Below are 16,716 nucleotides of genomic sequence, written 5' to 3' on the forward strand. Positions count from 1 at the left end.
GTAAACTACAAAATGTGTATGATCAATGCTGCCACTTGACGAGCGCTTTTGCATATGCCTTCGATCAGGTTGCTGATGATTATAGGAAGTAAACTCTTGTAATGACATAGCACCGAACCGTACAGTTCGGCCCACATCGGAGACACCGGCGTAAAAAAAAAGAGCAATAAAAAGCTTCCTAAATTCTCAAACACAACAAGCATTTGCTTCACGATCGGAAGTTGTAATTTAACCAAACCGCCCTCATCGCGGTGCGTGCCCAATGTCAAAATGCGGAACACAATTCGTTGGTCGCCGGTGCGGATACGTGCGTAACCCCGTTGCGGCGCTGTGGTTTCGCCTAATAGGCCCACCATTGAATGGTGCCGTTTGTCAATTGAAGCGCATTGTGATGGGTTTGCGGTGTTGTTGTGTCGGTCGCACAATAAAAAAGTGGCCCATTTGCTGTCAGGCAGCGTTGCCAATTTGGCATATTTGTACCTCGAAATCGTGACCGATTGTCGATCGGTTGTGTGCCACCCGTGCCGCTAGGCCGTGTTGGGTGAGCGCTAGGACGGTGAATTCATTGTAGCAGGCATGCGTTGCAGTGTGGGAGTAAATGGTGTTTGTCTGTTGGGCGGAATGTTAGTCAGCCGGTGGGACGGACCAGAGTCTGTGTAGGTTTCGCTTTCGGTGAACTTGTGTTGTGGGCCTTCGGTGAGCTCTTCTCGGGCAGCTCGCGGTAGAAGCGTCCGAAAGCAACGCGTCCGAGATGGGTTCCGATACGGCTGGGCCCGTTACGTATCCCCATTGGAACTTACGTAACGATCGCATCGATAAAGGCTGGCAAATCGTCCAAGGGGTAGCAGTTGAGTTGATTTTTTTTGCAAACTACTTTGAACCCCGTGGGTAGCTTCGTGAGAGATAAATGTGTTTCGACAACTAATGTGCTTCGGTTAGGGGAATATTTTGGTGTCATAGTGTCTCGCTACACTAACAGCACTCAATTGACGTGAATGATCGTTTAATTTTGAGCGAAAACTTAAAAGTTGTTATCAATTTTTGTTTTTAATTTTGTATACTTTAATGGCGCAGCTATTTACAGGAAGCATTACAATACTCAAGACCGATGTGAAGAGAATTAGCTAAAATAAAATTACAAAATGCATGCAATGAAAATAGAAAAAAGAATGAATGAAATGTAAAAGAGATCGTAAACAAAAAAAATAAATTAAACTTTCAGAAATGTAAAACTTTTTTTTATTTCGTTTGAACGGCCTGGCCGTATCGACAGAAATGTAAAACTAATCGCTCGACTTTCTATTTATTTAATGTTTGATCAACATTCATGTTAGTCCAATCGTAGCTCGTTTGCTATAATTTCTATTGAATCTTAGTACTCTAAGCTCCGTTTATACCATCTGCTTTACTCCTTAATTTTTTTTATCACAATAACTTTGAAGTAGTAGTATGTATGTTTGCAATATAATTATACTTACTCCAATTTCAACAGCTTTAGCTAGGTATATAACAACCTACATTAATGGAAAACACAAAAGGAAAACAAATGACTTAAAATGGCTAAATATGCCATAAAGTAACTAAAAACTAAATGAATAATACCGTCCATTAATTATAGTATGTATTCGTTTGTATGAATTTTTACAAAAATATTTCAATATTTTTCAATTAACTGTAAAGCAGATTTTCTTTATCCTTGTTTGGATCCATATTCACCACAGACACTGTTCGGCACGGTTAGTGTATTTGCGTAGAATGTGCAACCGTCGGTAAACACCCGCTTCAATGCGTGTAGCGTACGTACAGCCTCGGCAGCTCGCCATTAATTTTTGTGGGTGGATCATGCACTCGTCCGTTGGCGTGAAAGTGGACAAACAGGGCTATTTTGCATGTGCTGTTTCGGAAGATGAACGAATCGATCCGTGCCGCTGATGGAAGGAAAAGAAAACTGGGCAGCATTTACATACTACCGGGTTTTAGGATGAAAGAAAACAACAAAAAAAACAGAAGAAAGAATAGAAAGAGCGGTGTTTGGGAGTCGTTTTATTTGGTAACAGTCTAAAAGAAATAATGGCGAAATGGTGTTCAGCGTGAGGCGGTTGGTGCTACCACGGACTGGGTGACTGTCAAAAAATAGTTAACCGCTCGGTTTGATTACGTTATGATAAGCGGTGACGGGAAAACGAGCCGTGAAAAGGCACCATAATGGTTTCTAATTAGGCGTCAGAAGTTAATAATACATGCTTTTGCCTTCCCTTGTTTTGTGTTGCGGTGTTTGCAATTATCTAACTGGAGTGAATGAACTCGAAATGAGTAGATGCAAATTGGAAACAATTATCAATTTGCCACGAGATGCAATCGATTGTGACAGCGACATCTAGTCATTGCTGTTTAAAAAAAAATATTTTATGGTCTTTTAAACATTTATTGACTTTATGAAAAATTGTTAAAAAAGGCACACCAGGAAAATGTTACCAATAAAAACGAACATGGGGGAAGAGTTTGTCCAAAGGTCAATCACAAATGAACTGCCTGGGTACTTATTTAGCTTACTATAACGACCTTTATGACGTTACAGCATACACAAAATGTAACTTTTATTATTACAATAGCCAAATATGTTTTTCGTAAAACATGTGTAGTTATTACCAAACCTGACTAATGAAAGACATCGTTTGTTTTTATTGCAGCATTGCATTAACGAGTGTGAACGTTAACGTTTCTCCTGCGGGGCAAACGAAATAAAAAGGAAGCATCATCATTATCGAAAAAGTCCTCTGTTTACCATCGGCACAAACCACCATCGGGTAAGTGTTACACCGCAATCTTATCTGCTGGACACCATCAAAGAGCACCAGTTGACCTTCTTAAGCAGCAATGTGCTGCAATGGTCGTGCGCCAGGGCGGGAAATAAAAGTGCACAACATAAGTCAACGTTATATGTTCCCATTTATCACACACCGGTTAAGCTGATCAAGCAAACACGACTTCGCTGGATGAGGACAATTCATTCGTACCGTAGCAAACTCGCAGGGTAGTTCGGATTTTCGGTCAAAATCATCGCTGCTTGCTGGCGTATTAATTGGAAGTGTGTTGTAGCTTTGGGAAGGTGTCAATAAATCTTCCGAATTTGCCTACCAAACCGCTACCAATGCATACCCTCGTTCCGGGATGACCTTCCGGCTCATTATCACACCCGCAACCCCGCAAGCATTCTGGTGATGGGAAAGCACTCAACCATTGAAATGACTGTTGCTTACCCGTTTGCCCAGATTTTAGTGAGTGCTGTGTGTTGTTTGTGTTTTTTTTTCTCTCTCGCTTACTTCTCTTCCATTATACACTTTCCGAACAAATCGACAAATCAGGCAACTGCTGACGGAATATGCATATTTTTGGAATGGTAACTTTCTTTCCTCCACAGGTACGGAGTACCGTACCTGTGGATGATGTCATTGTTCGGCGCTGAACACCGTCGCAGCGCGAAACCATTTGCTGCGGAAGGAAGTAGGATACGGAAGTTGAAAAATATGTTAACTGATTAGATGACCCATATATGATAGAGAGAGTGACAAGTGGTGCAGTTATTGCATTGCAAGTTATACCTGATCTTGCCTTTTTATCGACTATTTTTGGTTAGGTATTGCATTTGATTATTTTCCCAATGGAATTGTTTGGAGTCCTTTTAAGGGTTTACAATTTATTTTCCACTCTTAAATCGGTAAAAAATTGTTTAACGCATTTTTTAATATCGCACATAAGCATTTCAATCCTGGTCACGGCACCGTTTTGGTCGATGATATTTGTTCAACATAATATTTATTGTATTTTAATAGTAAAGTATAGTATTATCTGGGGTTATAAATTTATTGCATTATTTTGTAAATGATGTAAAAACATTTTGTTTAACTGTTAATGTCCTACATATATCGAACAATATTGGTAACAACATCAGAGTCTATAAAAAGAAAATATTATAATCATTTGATTTTTATAGCATGATAGTAAATGATCAGTGAAATTTACTCATGCACAGAAGTGAACAATGTAGGCTACTTGATAATAAAATCATACTTTGTAGTATTTTCTAGCTTCGTTCAATATACACGCCTGTCAGATCTGTGGTGCCATAGCGTAAAATCACTGAAAAAATTGCTTAAATAGAACGAAAAGTTGGTACCGTCATCAACATGTAAATGTTTGATGTACTTTATAATTTGAATGTTTTTAATGTAGTGAAGTACCGAATAAAATACTTTCCTTTTTATTTTTTTTTTTCAAAGATGTAAAACCTTTCGAACAAATAGTAGATAAACGGATAGGTAAAACAATGAATATGGATATATTATTGAACTTTGATATCGCACAGACCACACAACCTTTAATGTAATCAATGAATAATTTAAACTTTATTGCTTCCTATCATTCACGAAAACGCCACAAAATCAACCACTTGCTGCATACGGCACGACTATCGTTTTTTGGGTATATGAAACAAGCATTTGGATAAAGTACTCCGGTACGATCGTCACCAAAATCAACAAAAACAACCCCCTACAAAACCGTGCCGTACGGTTCGATTGCCAATTTCCAGCCGCTCGGACGTTGGTTTGTACGGTGAAGAGTGGAAAAGGTAACGCGCTCGTCAGCTTTCAAGAGCCCGGTGCGTTCTGGTGCGCATATGATTAAGCCGCTATTTGTGACGATGACATCAGCCTTGGGCGGTACGGCCGTACCGCGAAGGTGACAAAAACCGGCTGTCACCGACACGCTGTGAGAAAAAGTCCAAAGTGACAAACACTGGGTGGACACACTGCCAACGTAAGGTAAGATCCTTTTCATTCCACCCCGTGGCGTTCTGTTTGGGTGTGAAAAATGCCCCGGATGCATATCGCTATCGGTCGTCTGACGGATGTTTACCATCGATTTAAGGCGCAATGCGATCGATTCGCCGCAGGACTCATTCTTCGGTCGCATGCGCGCGGAGTTCTCGGTGCAAGTTCTGGAGACTCTTGCAGGCAAAAGAAAAGGTGCTAGAAACAAGGTGTATTAATTGACCATTAGCGTCGCCATTTTAACGCCCCATCGATTATTGAACCACCGAGGGCTCGCTAGGGTTTGTGTGGTGTGCAGCGGGAAACCTCGGGCAAATGTTTAACCATTGCAAATGTGCGGGACGATGTTACACCGTGCTGGTGCGAATATTGCCCTTTCTGCCTAATGAGCTCGTTTATTTGCGATCGCGAGAAACTCGTCCGCGTACTTATTGTTGCGGTGTGTGCGTGTATTTTTGTTGTTGATGTTAAATCGTAAAGCAAAGGAAGGCGGGCGCCCGTCTGCTAATACGTCCACGCAATTTTCCATCTTGCCTGTGGCGAGGTTCGATTGAAGGTGTCTAAGCATTGGAACAGCCCCGGGGAGAAATGCAAAGCTCTACCATGGGTGAAATGGTGGAGCGTACAAAAGAAATCAATTAGAGGTGGCGTGCACCTTCATCGACTGTTCGACTTCACGTCGGCGTGTGTCGGCTTTGCGGTAAGGAAGGTGTCATCTAGAGTGTTGTTTGCTGTGTAGCATCGAGATAGATATGTTTATTATGAATTGGAATATTTAACAATCCCACACATACATATTCGAGTTAGCCGGCAATCCTAATGGCCGTGTTAGGATATTAGAACGTGTAGGATGTAGGTAACTGGATGTAGTGTTGTGAGCCATTTGGAAAAAAAATGCTGCCATAGTTTGAGCACGGTATTACAGGCGAACCATTCAAATTAACGTCAAATAAAAGGTGGAGACAAATTGCTTCGGAAGAGATTTTTAAAAAATAATAAAAATCGATCTTTGTTTGTAATTTCCATATGAAAAGAATAAATGCTTCTTCAGAACTTTTATTTAATCTAAGGGTACTACGTACCCATAAATTCGGAATTTATGGAAAAAGAAAAGCAGTAGTTTGGATTAGATCTCCTATTATTTAAATATATTGGCTAATATGAATAATAGAATGCAATGGACCAGCAATGCGTGAGCAAATTAATGAGCAACACGTAATCATAATTAATGATTTACGGGGTTCGTCGCTTATCTTGCAGTTGAAGTTTTTTTGAAATTAAAAATATTACAATACTATTCAATCAGTAATATGTAGACAAATTTGTGTTTGTAATTTGTTGGGAATAAATATAATTTATTTTTCCCAATATGACGGGTTTTTACGTATTAAATATTTTATCAAAAACATAAAATCATGTTTAATAGCTTTCAAATGTAAAATCACACTGTAAATAGCTTAATTCTAACTTATTAATAGATAGTGTTTGTCACGTCTAATTTCATTAAAGTTTTTCAATTATCTCAATTTTGATTGATTATTTTAATGAAATTAACCATAATGTCCCTGAGATATCGATTTTTTGTTGTTGTGAGAAACAGTACACTTAAAAGCAGCACTCCCGGGTGTAGCGCTGAATTCCCAGTCCCGAATCAACTAAAGCACCTATGCGGAACGGTGTAATCAGTATCTTGTCCAACATCCACGACTGCTAAATTCCCCATTTGCCGGCTTCACACCATGCAAAACTTTCACCCACTCTATCGTGATAGTTTTTCATCCAATAGTGAAACTAATTCCCTGCTAGTCGATGGTACAGTGCAGATAAACAATTATCAGCGAAGATTGCATTTCCCACCACATATCGATCGAGAAAATGTTCTCCGAAGCATGTTTGTTTCCCTCGCGTTTTCCGTAAATTATGTTCATCGAGTATGCTGTGGTATGATTGTGTATACCACAGGAGTCTTCGCCCAGGTTGAATCTTCACCCGGTGGCCCAACCGTGGCTCGTGTGATGTGATGGGTCGGTGAAAGTGGAAACAAACATTTTTAAACCCGAAACATCGCACCGCGATTTGCAACAATTACACGCGCTCCGTCGTAACGAGTTTGTAAAATATGAGTATTGAAAGCTTCAGAGGATGCATAAAAACTAACGCTCAAACTAAGGACGAACGAGTTTCGTAGAGAAATGCCAGTATGGCGTCATGTCTGGAACGAATCTCGCACCCGATCGGTCGAAGATGATAGCAGGCAACGACACTGGTCATAAACAGTGATGAAATCATCCTCCCCGTAGCATCGTTTGTAGCTGCCGCCTGGGGGGAGGTTAATTGATGGACGCACCGTGATTCACGTGATTTTAGAACGATCCAACCCCCATCGAACGGTAGTTTCCTTGTGGGAGGTACACCGTTGGTGGTGTTTTGCCGCGAAAGGAAAAGTAGGTGAAATGCAGGTAAAGTAGGTAGCTTGCCCAAGCTTGGTCCGGTCCGAAGGTCCGAAGAAGATGAAAGTTACTCGCAAGAGAAGATCAAGCGGTGCAGATCTCGATCGATGGTGCTAGTGTCATACGCTTTGTGATGAAATCACACCATCGAAACACAATTCTCCGTTTTGGGCTACGTCCGGTGTAAGGAGGATCAATTAATTAAGAATTACGACTGTCGGCGATCGCACACAACGCCCCCACCCAGTCGCGGTGGGTCGCGTTCTTTTTGCCAGCTCGCCTACTTCGGAGCAATTATTTCACCATTGAAAATCATGAATGCTTAACCTGCTCCACTTTTAAGACGCCGTTTGCCGTCATCAATTAGGCTCGCTGTACTGTCCACCGAAAGGGTGGTGGATTTTGTTTTGAGGCTGTACTGAAAAAGGTGACATTCGTGCCGTGCCACTGCACCTCCTCCACGCCGGTCCCCAAAACAACGAGAATGATCGATCTTTAGGTTGATTTGTGTGCGGTAGAAGATGACGGGTTGTCGGTTGCGTTGTTGGCCGCAACAACGAACGAAACCGCTTTCCTTTTACGGTCGCACCGCGCATGGAAAGAGTCACCGGTTCCAGCTGAATCTGAATCTGCTTACTCGCTCACTGTGCTCCAGAAGGGCACCCATTGACGCGAGGATCGAGAGGGGAGAGAGTCTCAGTTTCACTGAGATCGTACCACCGGGTCAGGAATGCTGTCGATTATGTAAGCCATTCCTTTGTGATACTGTGACTGGGACGTGGGACCCTTTTTCCGGCCCTGCGCATCGGCATTTGGCGGCAATAAATGAATGGCTGCGCAAAATATGATGGCGAAAACTGGCGCACAGCACCAGCCAAGGCAGACGACCGAAAGGCGAAGAAGCACAAACAGTGCGCCAAGGATGCCGACCCGAAGGGTCGGGCATAAATGGGGTTTTTCAAGATTTCACACCAGGGTTATCCAGAGGTTGTGCAAAATGGACCAACCAGCACAGCCATGATTTCACCTGTCCGGTCATGCGAGCTATTCATGAGGGATGAAGCACTCCTTACGCCGTGCGCTTATCGATCGAGTCGTAAATATTTTATTGCTTTTCTGTCGCCAAAGCAATTTCGATTACGGTTGTGTTTGTGTTTGCAAGGTTTTAACCGTCTGAATGGTGCCGTGTCAAAAAGGTATGACCCACGTCTTCCAATACAAACCGCGAAAACAAAAAAAACCCATTAAGGAAGCGTGTGTTAATCGTTCTTTTTAAGGGTGCCGTAATCGAAGAATACCAATGCGCAACACAGTTGCTCTCGTTACGTGTTGCTGTCACCCTTGCGTCCGAATGGTTCACGGTTAGTTAAACATGTTAATCACACTAGCGCTAAGCACCGAAGGAACGTGCACCTTCGTTTGTAGGATGAAAGCACTCGAAGAAAAAAACCGAAACCAAAATCGAAGCTTATCGGACAACTGCAAACTTCCGCCCAATGCTTCGACTTCGTGACAAACGTTCACTCTCCCCACCTCGGTCTCGCAATGGGGTGCTAAATTTTTCACCTCAATCAGACACTTTTCTACCCAATGAGGTCACTAAATTGGCAGTTGAATGGGTGTATTTCCATTACACCGTCGGTGCCAACGATATGGGCTACAATGTTTGGCATGGTGCACGATTTTTGCAAACGAATATTTGTGACAAACTTATAAACACGACACATTCCGCGGGGATTCAGATTTAAATGAGCAGTTTTATTTTGTTCCTCCCTCGAGTTAAAAAAACACTCTTTTTGGAATACAATTAGCGGCATTGGCATTGGTGGTAACGTATGGTAAGGTCTGTTAAAAGGTGCTAACAAAAAAGTTTGTTTGCATAATTCATGAGTATCTGGCAAACGGGATATATCCGACAGTGTCACCGAACGATTGCAACATAATTGAGCGGCTACATGTCGCGGGTGGAAAGGAAGCATACAAATGGTGGCTGATGAGTAGTTATTTCGCACAATATCCTTAAGATGAAGACAAACGGTTGTTTGCGGGTGAAGATGACAATACCAGCAGTAAATTTATTTATCAGACACCGTTTCGCTGCGCAGAAAAGAACGCTTCAGCCGATTTTTGTCATAAATCATTTCATTTTATTGCTTAACTGTTCTCCTTTCAAAATATGTCACATCCGTTAAGCTGTGCTTTGTGGTTTAAAGATCAAAAAATGATAAAAATGGGTTAAAAAGATGTAACTCTTCATAGTGGCTACCTTGGGTAACATTTTGATCATTCGATCGTAATAGCAGCGGGCGCCTAATGTCATCGAACTGGTTCATCTCGATGGGGAAGATTGACAAACGCTTAAGCCCAGATAAATACGAGCATCTTCACACAAAACCGGTTCACCCGATTATGGGAGGGATCTTTCTGCTCAACCTTTTAACCTCCCACCCCCCAAAACACCAACAATAACATACAAAAATCACCCCAATCTATGGACACTAAATCCACATTGCCAGAGGGTATTAAGCAAATAAACGGTTCCCCTGTACTATGTCCGCTCGTGGAACAATCCCCCCTTCCAGCAAAAAAAAAAAAAAAAAACACCCCGAAATAAGCCACTATTTCGAGTCAGTAAAAACAGGTTGTCGGTCCAATTTCAAAAGAAAACAAGAAATGCAAAGGAGAAAAAAACCCCATCGCCCAGAGCGTATTGCGAGGGGTTGCAAAATATCGTGTCTCGGACTTCGTGGTCTGTTATCGAAAATAGGCGTCCTTGAGGGACGCGCGCGCGCGATCAGCAATCTTTCGGTCGGCCGATCGCCCCCCACAATGCGTTTCGACAATTGCGTTGGATCGGTGCTGAAGCCCGGACCGAGCGGAGCAATGCTTCGGTACGCAAACGGACAGATTTGTGCGACATTTGCTGTCGGTGTTGAATTCAGGTTTTTGGCGTAAATGTTGCTACGGTCCGGCTGCGGAAAGAGAACTGGATTCTTGGTGTTTTTTTTTACTACGGCCGGTGAATATGCGAAAACTTCCAATCCAAACAGTGAACACCTGGGCAGTCAATAAATGTTATCGTTTCATGTTGATCCGCTCTGGCAGTGGCTTGATGCTGGGGCGAAAATATGTTGAAATTTGATGATCGTAACATTAGGTTTTGGCATTTAGATCTTTATGATAGAATATTAGTGGAGGTATGGGATATATTAGGTATTGAGAAGGACTGGCTTCGACATCCATTTTGCACCTGTGACATCTGTTGTGTTATATCAAATATGAACTGCTTGAACACCTGGAAGCTTTAGTCTACAGCATATTTAATTCATGGTGCTTACGGAGACGTTTATCAGGAAGTTCATATGCTACTGTTATAAATGTTTTATTAGTATAGCTTACATGAATGTCTGACAATTCATGGAGATTTTCAATGTCACCGATAAACAACATATTTCTACCACTTTCACCTTACATTTGTAAGGAATTGAAATGGCTTATCGTTCTAAATCAGATATTTATTTTTCAAAATGGCGAAGGAGTTTGTAGAAGAATAGGTAAATGTGTGCTATAATATTATAAGGTAACTTTGTTATAAAATTCCTAATCCTATCGTCGTCTAAAATCAAACAGGGTAAATGCATCTAGGATCCTTGTTGAATGCTTTGACTATGAATGGGGTCTTTCACTAAACGTTCCACCTTCTATTTGTTGGAATACAATAACTGTTTTTCACTGTTAACTGTAGATATTGTGTACCTCAGAGCCTCACAGAGCCTCGTTTAGTTACATTCTTTAGTGTCTGACGATAGACGAAGATCTTCTTTTATGGTCTCTATAATCGTGGTATGTAATCCGTGAATGTATTGCTCTCTTTTGATTCATTAGCTAGTGCTGGCTGTTTCCATATTTGTTTTAAATATATTAACTGAATATATTAATGTATAACATCCCTACCAATACCAAGGCAAAGGAATTGCCATAATGAAGATCGCAACAGCGCTTGTACTCCCCAAATCCGATTAACTTTTATGCGTTGATAGAAAAATTTTCTTCACACGGTGCGACAAACCGTAAAAAACACCCAAATGATACCCGTGCAACGCGCACTATCGCAAAAAAAAAAAATGTCGTAAATTGGCCCATGAAAAGTATGCCTCCCCGCGAGCCGATAAACAGACGCTCGCCAGCCATTTGTTAAACGCTTGTTAAGACCCGGCAGAAGCGCTTGCGACAAGAAATAATGAACGCAGCAGAGAAATGCTTTCATCGCCATTTCGCCAAGCGCCTACAAATTAGGAAGTTCGCTTTATCATTTGCTAATGCGATCGTGTGGACCCGCCGTCTGGCGAGGGTCCGAACGGAACATACCACAGGAAGAAACAGATTATCGCGGAAGGCTTTTATACCAAATGAAAAAAAACTGTTCTGAATTAATAAAAACCAGCAACTGCCTCCGAATATTTACGAACACAAATCTTTCCGAGCTGTTTGCTGTAGGATCTTTATATTCGAAAATTTGACCATAATATCAAGCCTTCTCCTGCGATCGTTAAATTCACCGCTCTTGAAGGGGGAGTTTCATCAGTAACAGCATTCCACCTCTATGTTAAACTTTTGCCGTGCTCGTTTGCCGCTCTATTCCTCCGCACAAAAGTGTTACAAAAAAAAGTTGAAAAAACGAATCATCAATTCTGTTTGATTTCGCCTAATATCGTCAATTCGAGCTCACCGTACGAAAGCCCCACCATTAATTGGCGACGCCCAACGAAATCGATCCTAATCAGCACACAATTAGCATATTTTCGCGATTTGTTTCATTTGATTGCTTATGGAGCCCAATTTTGCGGCCCGGCGGTGGTTGCTTCTTGATCGCTCCGGGTTCTCGAGCCGAAATCTTCAAATCCTGCCCGGTTAACAAGCAAATGCTGAACCGCACTCGGTTTTGCAGATTGATTTGCTCGTTTTTTTTTCTGCTGCTGCTGCGAATTCCTGTTTTAACAGTCACTGTAGTTCGGAAAACTTCTCCAACTGCTTGCACCGACGTTGCTCAGAAGCTTCAATCCGATGCGAAATGAGCTCGAACTTTAGCGCACCAATCGAATTCGTACCTCGGGCGAGCTGGACCTCTTCGACCGGTTGTGTGTGTGTTTCGGTTTTGGGAAGGGAAAGGCTTTGTGTGAATCGTGGTGATGCAGTTGCAACACGGAGCACGCCGAACTCCGGAGAAAACCGGAATAATTAACGTTCCAAACCGGTGTGAAGAAAACAAGGGAACCACCTAGAGCCTTCGAAGGTCGTTTGGCGATCGATGGAAGATCGAATTGGGATAGAGTTTAGCACGTTGTTGCTGTGCCTGCTGGCGTTCTGAGGAGAGCCACAACGTGACGAAATGATCATGTCATATCAGAGGGATAAAAAGTACGACAACAAAAAAACACGGAAGCCTATCCACAGGGAGTTGTTTATTGTCGAAATTGACGATAAATCTGCGTTTAATGACTTATTAAGATGCAATTGCAGACATCGGATACCTTGGGGATCATCACGACACACCGTCCCTGACATTGGAACACCCGGCCAATCACACGCACCGATGACAGATGTTGGGGTCGTCCAAATGTGATCGTGGTCGCACTTGAGAGCTTTCCCATATATGGTCTGGGTAGGAAGTGAGCGAGCCGCGTCTGGAGGTCAAAATTAGGCTAGCGAGAAGAGCGGGCGGTTTAAAGACCGCTTGCCATTGACATTGGTACAAGATGGCGCCTCCGGAACGATCACGGAACGGTTCTCCACCGCCACCATTTTGGTAGTGTATAATCATCAACTCCCGTTTTGGACGAGGAAGAGTGAGAGCGCTTGTTCCGATAGGTCAACACCACGGTAACGATCGTGAAGATACCGTTCGTTGATCTCACCATCTGATGGCGGCCCAGCAAACCCTTCAACGAGCGCATTTTTGCAAATAGTCTACATATTTTGCGTTGGCCACCGTACATCGCTATGTTAATCGTCACCTTCAAGGCTGAGGCTCTGCCGTACGGTGGAGAATGCGGGTACGGGTTGGAATAATTTATTTATTGACGCCCCGTGCACCATTTTGCGTTGGAAAGGTACGCCCAGCCGGCGGAATACGGCGAGGGGGTTAAGATTTCGATTTGTTCCGGGGACGCTTGGACGTACCGGCGACCTACGCACTAAATGGCTGCCATTGCCGTTCCGATCCGTCCGCAAGGCACACAAAGGTCCAGGTGTGAGGCGAGTTGAAAGCCCACACTTGCTCCGGATACGTGTTTGCATTCTTCGGTTCACCTCCCTGTATGGAGCATTCTTACGCATGCTGTCCACATCTAGCTTACCCGATGACTTCATACTTCCGTACCCGGGGTTGGTTGAGCTAGCTGAATTGTTTTCCTAGCTCCCTCCATCACTCTTTCTCCCCAAAAACAAATCTCGAACCCGGGCGCCCCTAGTGGCCTAGTTCTGGTTCAACCGTTGGCCTCTAACACCCAAACATCTAACGGACCATCCGTGGCGATGATGGTATAAGCTGGAACTTTGTTTTTAGAAGTGTTCCAATAGTTTCTCCACTAACTCTACCCAAGGGTAGTAATGTTTACAGGAACCGCTTTATATAGCCACCAACGTCATTTGGTGGCGAGTAGGTGGATGCAAAACGAGAAGAGGAAAACCCAAGCCGCATAATGACGCGATCGGGATAGAAGGATTGTGGCGCGTGCGTATGCAAAAATGGCAATAAATTCATGATCACTTCCGCCCCACGAAGCTTGTCGAGCTGAATTGTTGAGTGGAGCGGTTTTACTTTTGCTACGCCATTTGGGAGTCGAGGTGTCGAAATTGGTTGTGGAATAGGCTTACTGGCGTGGCATGATTAAACTCGCCTAGTGGATGTTGGAAATTGGAAATTGAAGGATGTTTTAATGATTCTCTTATTAGCTTCAACTGTTGATTTGGTAATTACTTGTTGACTTGAATAGAAGAGAGATATGACATGGAGAAGTAAATGCTTGCTTTCGGGAGATATATTGAAGATTGCTTGCGTTATAAGAGGTCTTCAATGAAATATTCGTTATAAGATCGAAAGTATCTTTAAAGAGAGTAAATTAGTGTTGCGTTAATTGGATCATTACAATTCCAACAAGAATGCTCAAGGAGGAATAGTGATCAAGGCAATACATCATAATGCGATAAGGTTTCTCAACAGTAAGTACAGCTGATGACGCATAGTACTTGTCAAATTTAGCAACAAAAATGTCCACCTCACCAATGTCGTCGTCAAATAATTGCAAACATTGAACGTGCAACATCCGCTGGGTCGCGATCACTAACAGTTCTTTCGCCCGATATCATCATCGCCGCCGGCACAAACAACCCTTTTTTCGCGATCGTTACCACAGCGGAGATGGCGACCACGACTGCATTTACCGTGCGCAACGGAACCCTTCCACCGTTCGCGAAGACCCTGAGCCCGAACCCGAGTTGAGCTCATTGAGCAAATCCTTAAAAGGCACAGCGAAGGCAACCTCCTTTTTGTACTGACGGTGGTGGTTCGAGCTCGTATGGCTTTTTCACGAAATCACCTTCGTGCTGTAGCTTCTAGGATCGCTACAGGGGGAGACGACCTGCAAATGGAAGCAACGGTGTTTGTGCTGAAGAAGCGATACAAACCTCGAAGACTGCTACATCCTAGAGCACACATTCCATAAGGGCAACGATACGTCAATGCAGCTTCTTCGACAGGGGATGATTCTTCCCGATCTGGCAAAATGACCGTAGGTCATGAAGCTACCGATACGCGACCTTCGGAAGGGAAGATGCCTACTGCTTGAAGTACTGCTTGTCTGAATTGACTGTAACGAAACAGGGAACTACTGAAATCAAGGTCACGTGATGAATGCACACAGTACAGCCCGGAAATGCGGTTCTTTCTACCAACCCTCAATATCAGTACCGATGTTTATCTTTATTCCTATTAATTCTTTTTGATTACAGACTCGGAACTTTTCTGCGATTGCGGGGTGGTCTGTTGCTGGTGAGCATTGTGCCAACTACTTCACCGAATTACTAGCGGTAAGTGTAACGCCATACCCTTCTTGGCAAAGTGGAATGATTGTCAGCGTAACGAACCGGACCTTATGTTTCGAAACAAAAAGTAAACAAAAGAATGGTGTACAGATAATTAGTTCACTGCGCAAAACGAGGATCACTGCACTGATGCATCAGTTGGAATCGCGTTCCAGCATGATACAGAACTATAAAATACTAACGATACGTATTTATGGAGAGCTATTTTGTAAATTGTAGTGTATTAAGTAGATTAGAGAGAAAGATCACATTGATTTGGCTTAACTGATAGTTTTAGAGGGACTTTCTTGAAATAGCTACATGTTGTTATTAAATTTAAGCTTCCTGCTGTCAAAGAATTCTGTAGCTATAAAATATAGTAGCTACAATCCCATTATAAATGCCTAAGCATGAATTATAGCTAGTATTATTCTATAAAGTTCCAATTAGAATATCTCGGTTTATTAGTTTTAGTAGATGTTGTGAGTAAATTAAAGCTTCCTGTTAGCAAAGAATTCTGTAGCTATAAAATATAGTAGCTACAATCTCATTACAAATGCCTAAGCATGAATTATAGCTAGTATTATTCTATAAAGTTTCAATTAGAATATCTCGGTTTAGTAGTTACAAACACTAACAATTTATCGTTTTTTTGTTTAAAATAGGTTTTATTTTTGAATGTTTTTAGACTGAGACTGACTGACTTTGCTGAGCTTTTACTTTGAACGAACAAAAAAAAAACTTTTCAGTTTATGCAATCAAAGACTCTGAATTAGAATGAGTTTTGTTACTCCCTCATAATTACATCCCTCTACACATGTTTATGTTCGATGGTTACACGATCGAATGATTTGATTTTATTGTTTGTTTTCTTTATTTCCTTTGTGTACATCGTGCAGACATCGCAAGTCTAAAATAAATTAAACAACCACTTCTATTATAATAGCACAACATCGTATCATACGAACGCGATGCACACCAAGCACGATCGTTACGTGTCCTTAACCTTAAAAGTGACTAAATGTGTAAGTAATTGTAAAATCAGCGCTGCTCAACTTATAACACTTTCGATCATCTGTCATTATGGCATCCATTTTGTCCTTTATTCAGCGTATTTTCTATGGTTCCTGTTGCGTGCAGTAGTGCCTGAGTAAAAATAGACGAAACAAATCAATTAAAATTAATGCATGCCAGCCTGTGGATCTTGTGCTCGGTTCATCTCGTACTTTTCACGGCCACCACACCACACCATCCATTATAATGTTGCATCCGTCTCACATCATCTGTTCTTTCCATCCCTTTTCCAAAATAGCAAAATTGTTTCTAAGCTCGAAATTCATTTCGGTAGAATT

This window comes from Anopheles moucheti, chromosome 2, assembly GCF_943734755.1.
Source record: "Anopheles moucheti chromosome 2, idAnoMoucSN_F20_07, whole genome shotgun sequence".
Lineage (NCBI taxonomy): Eukaryota > Metazoa > Arthropoda > Insecta > Diptera > Culicidae > Anopheles > Anopheles moucheti.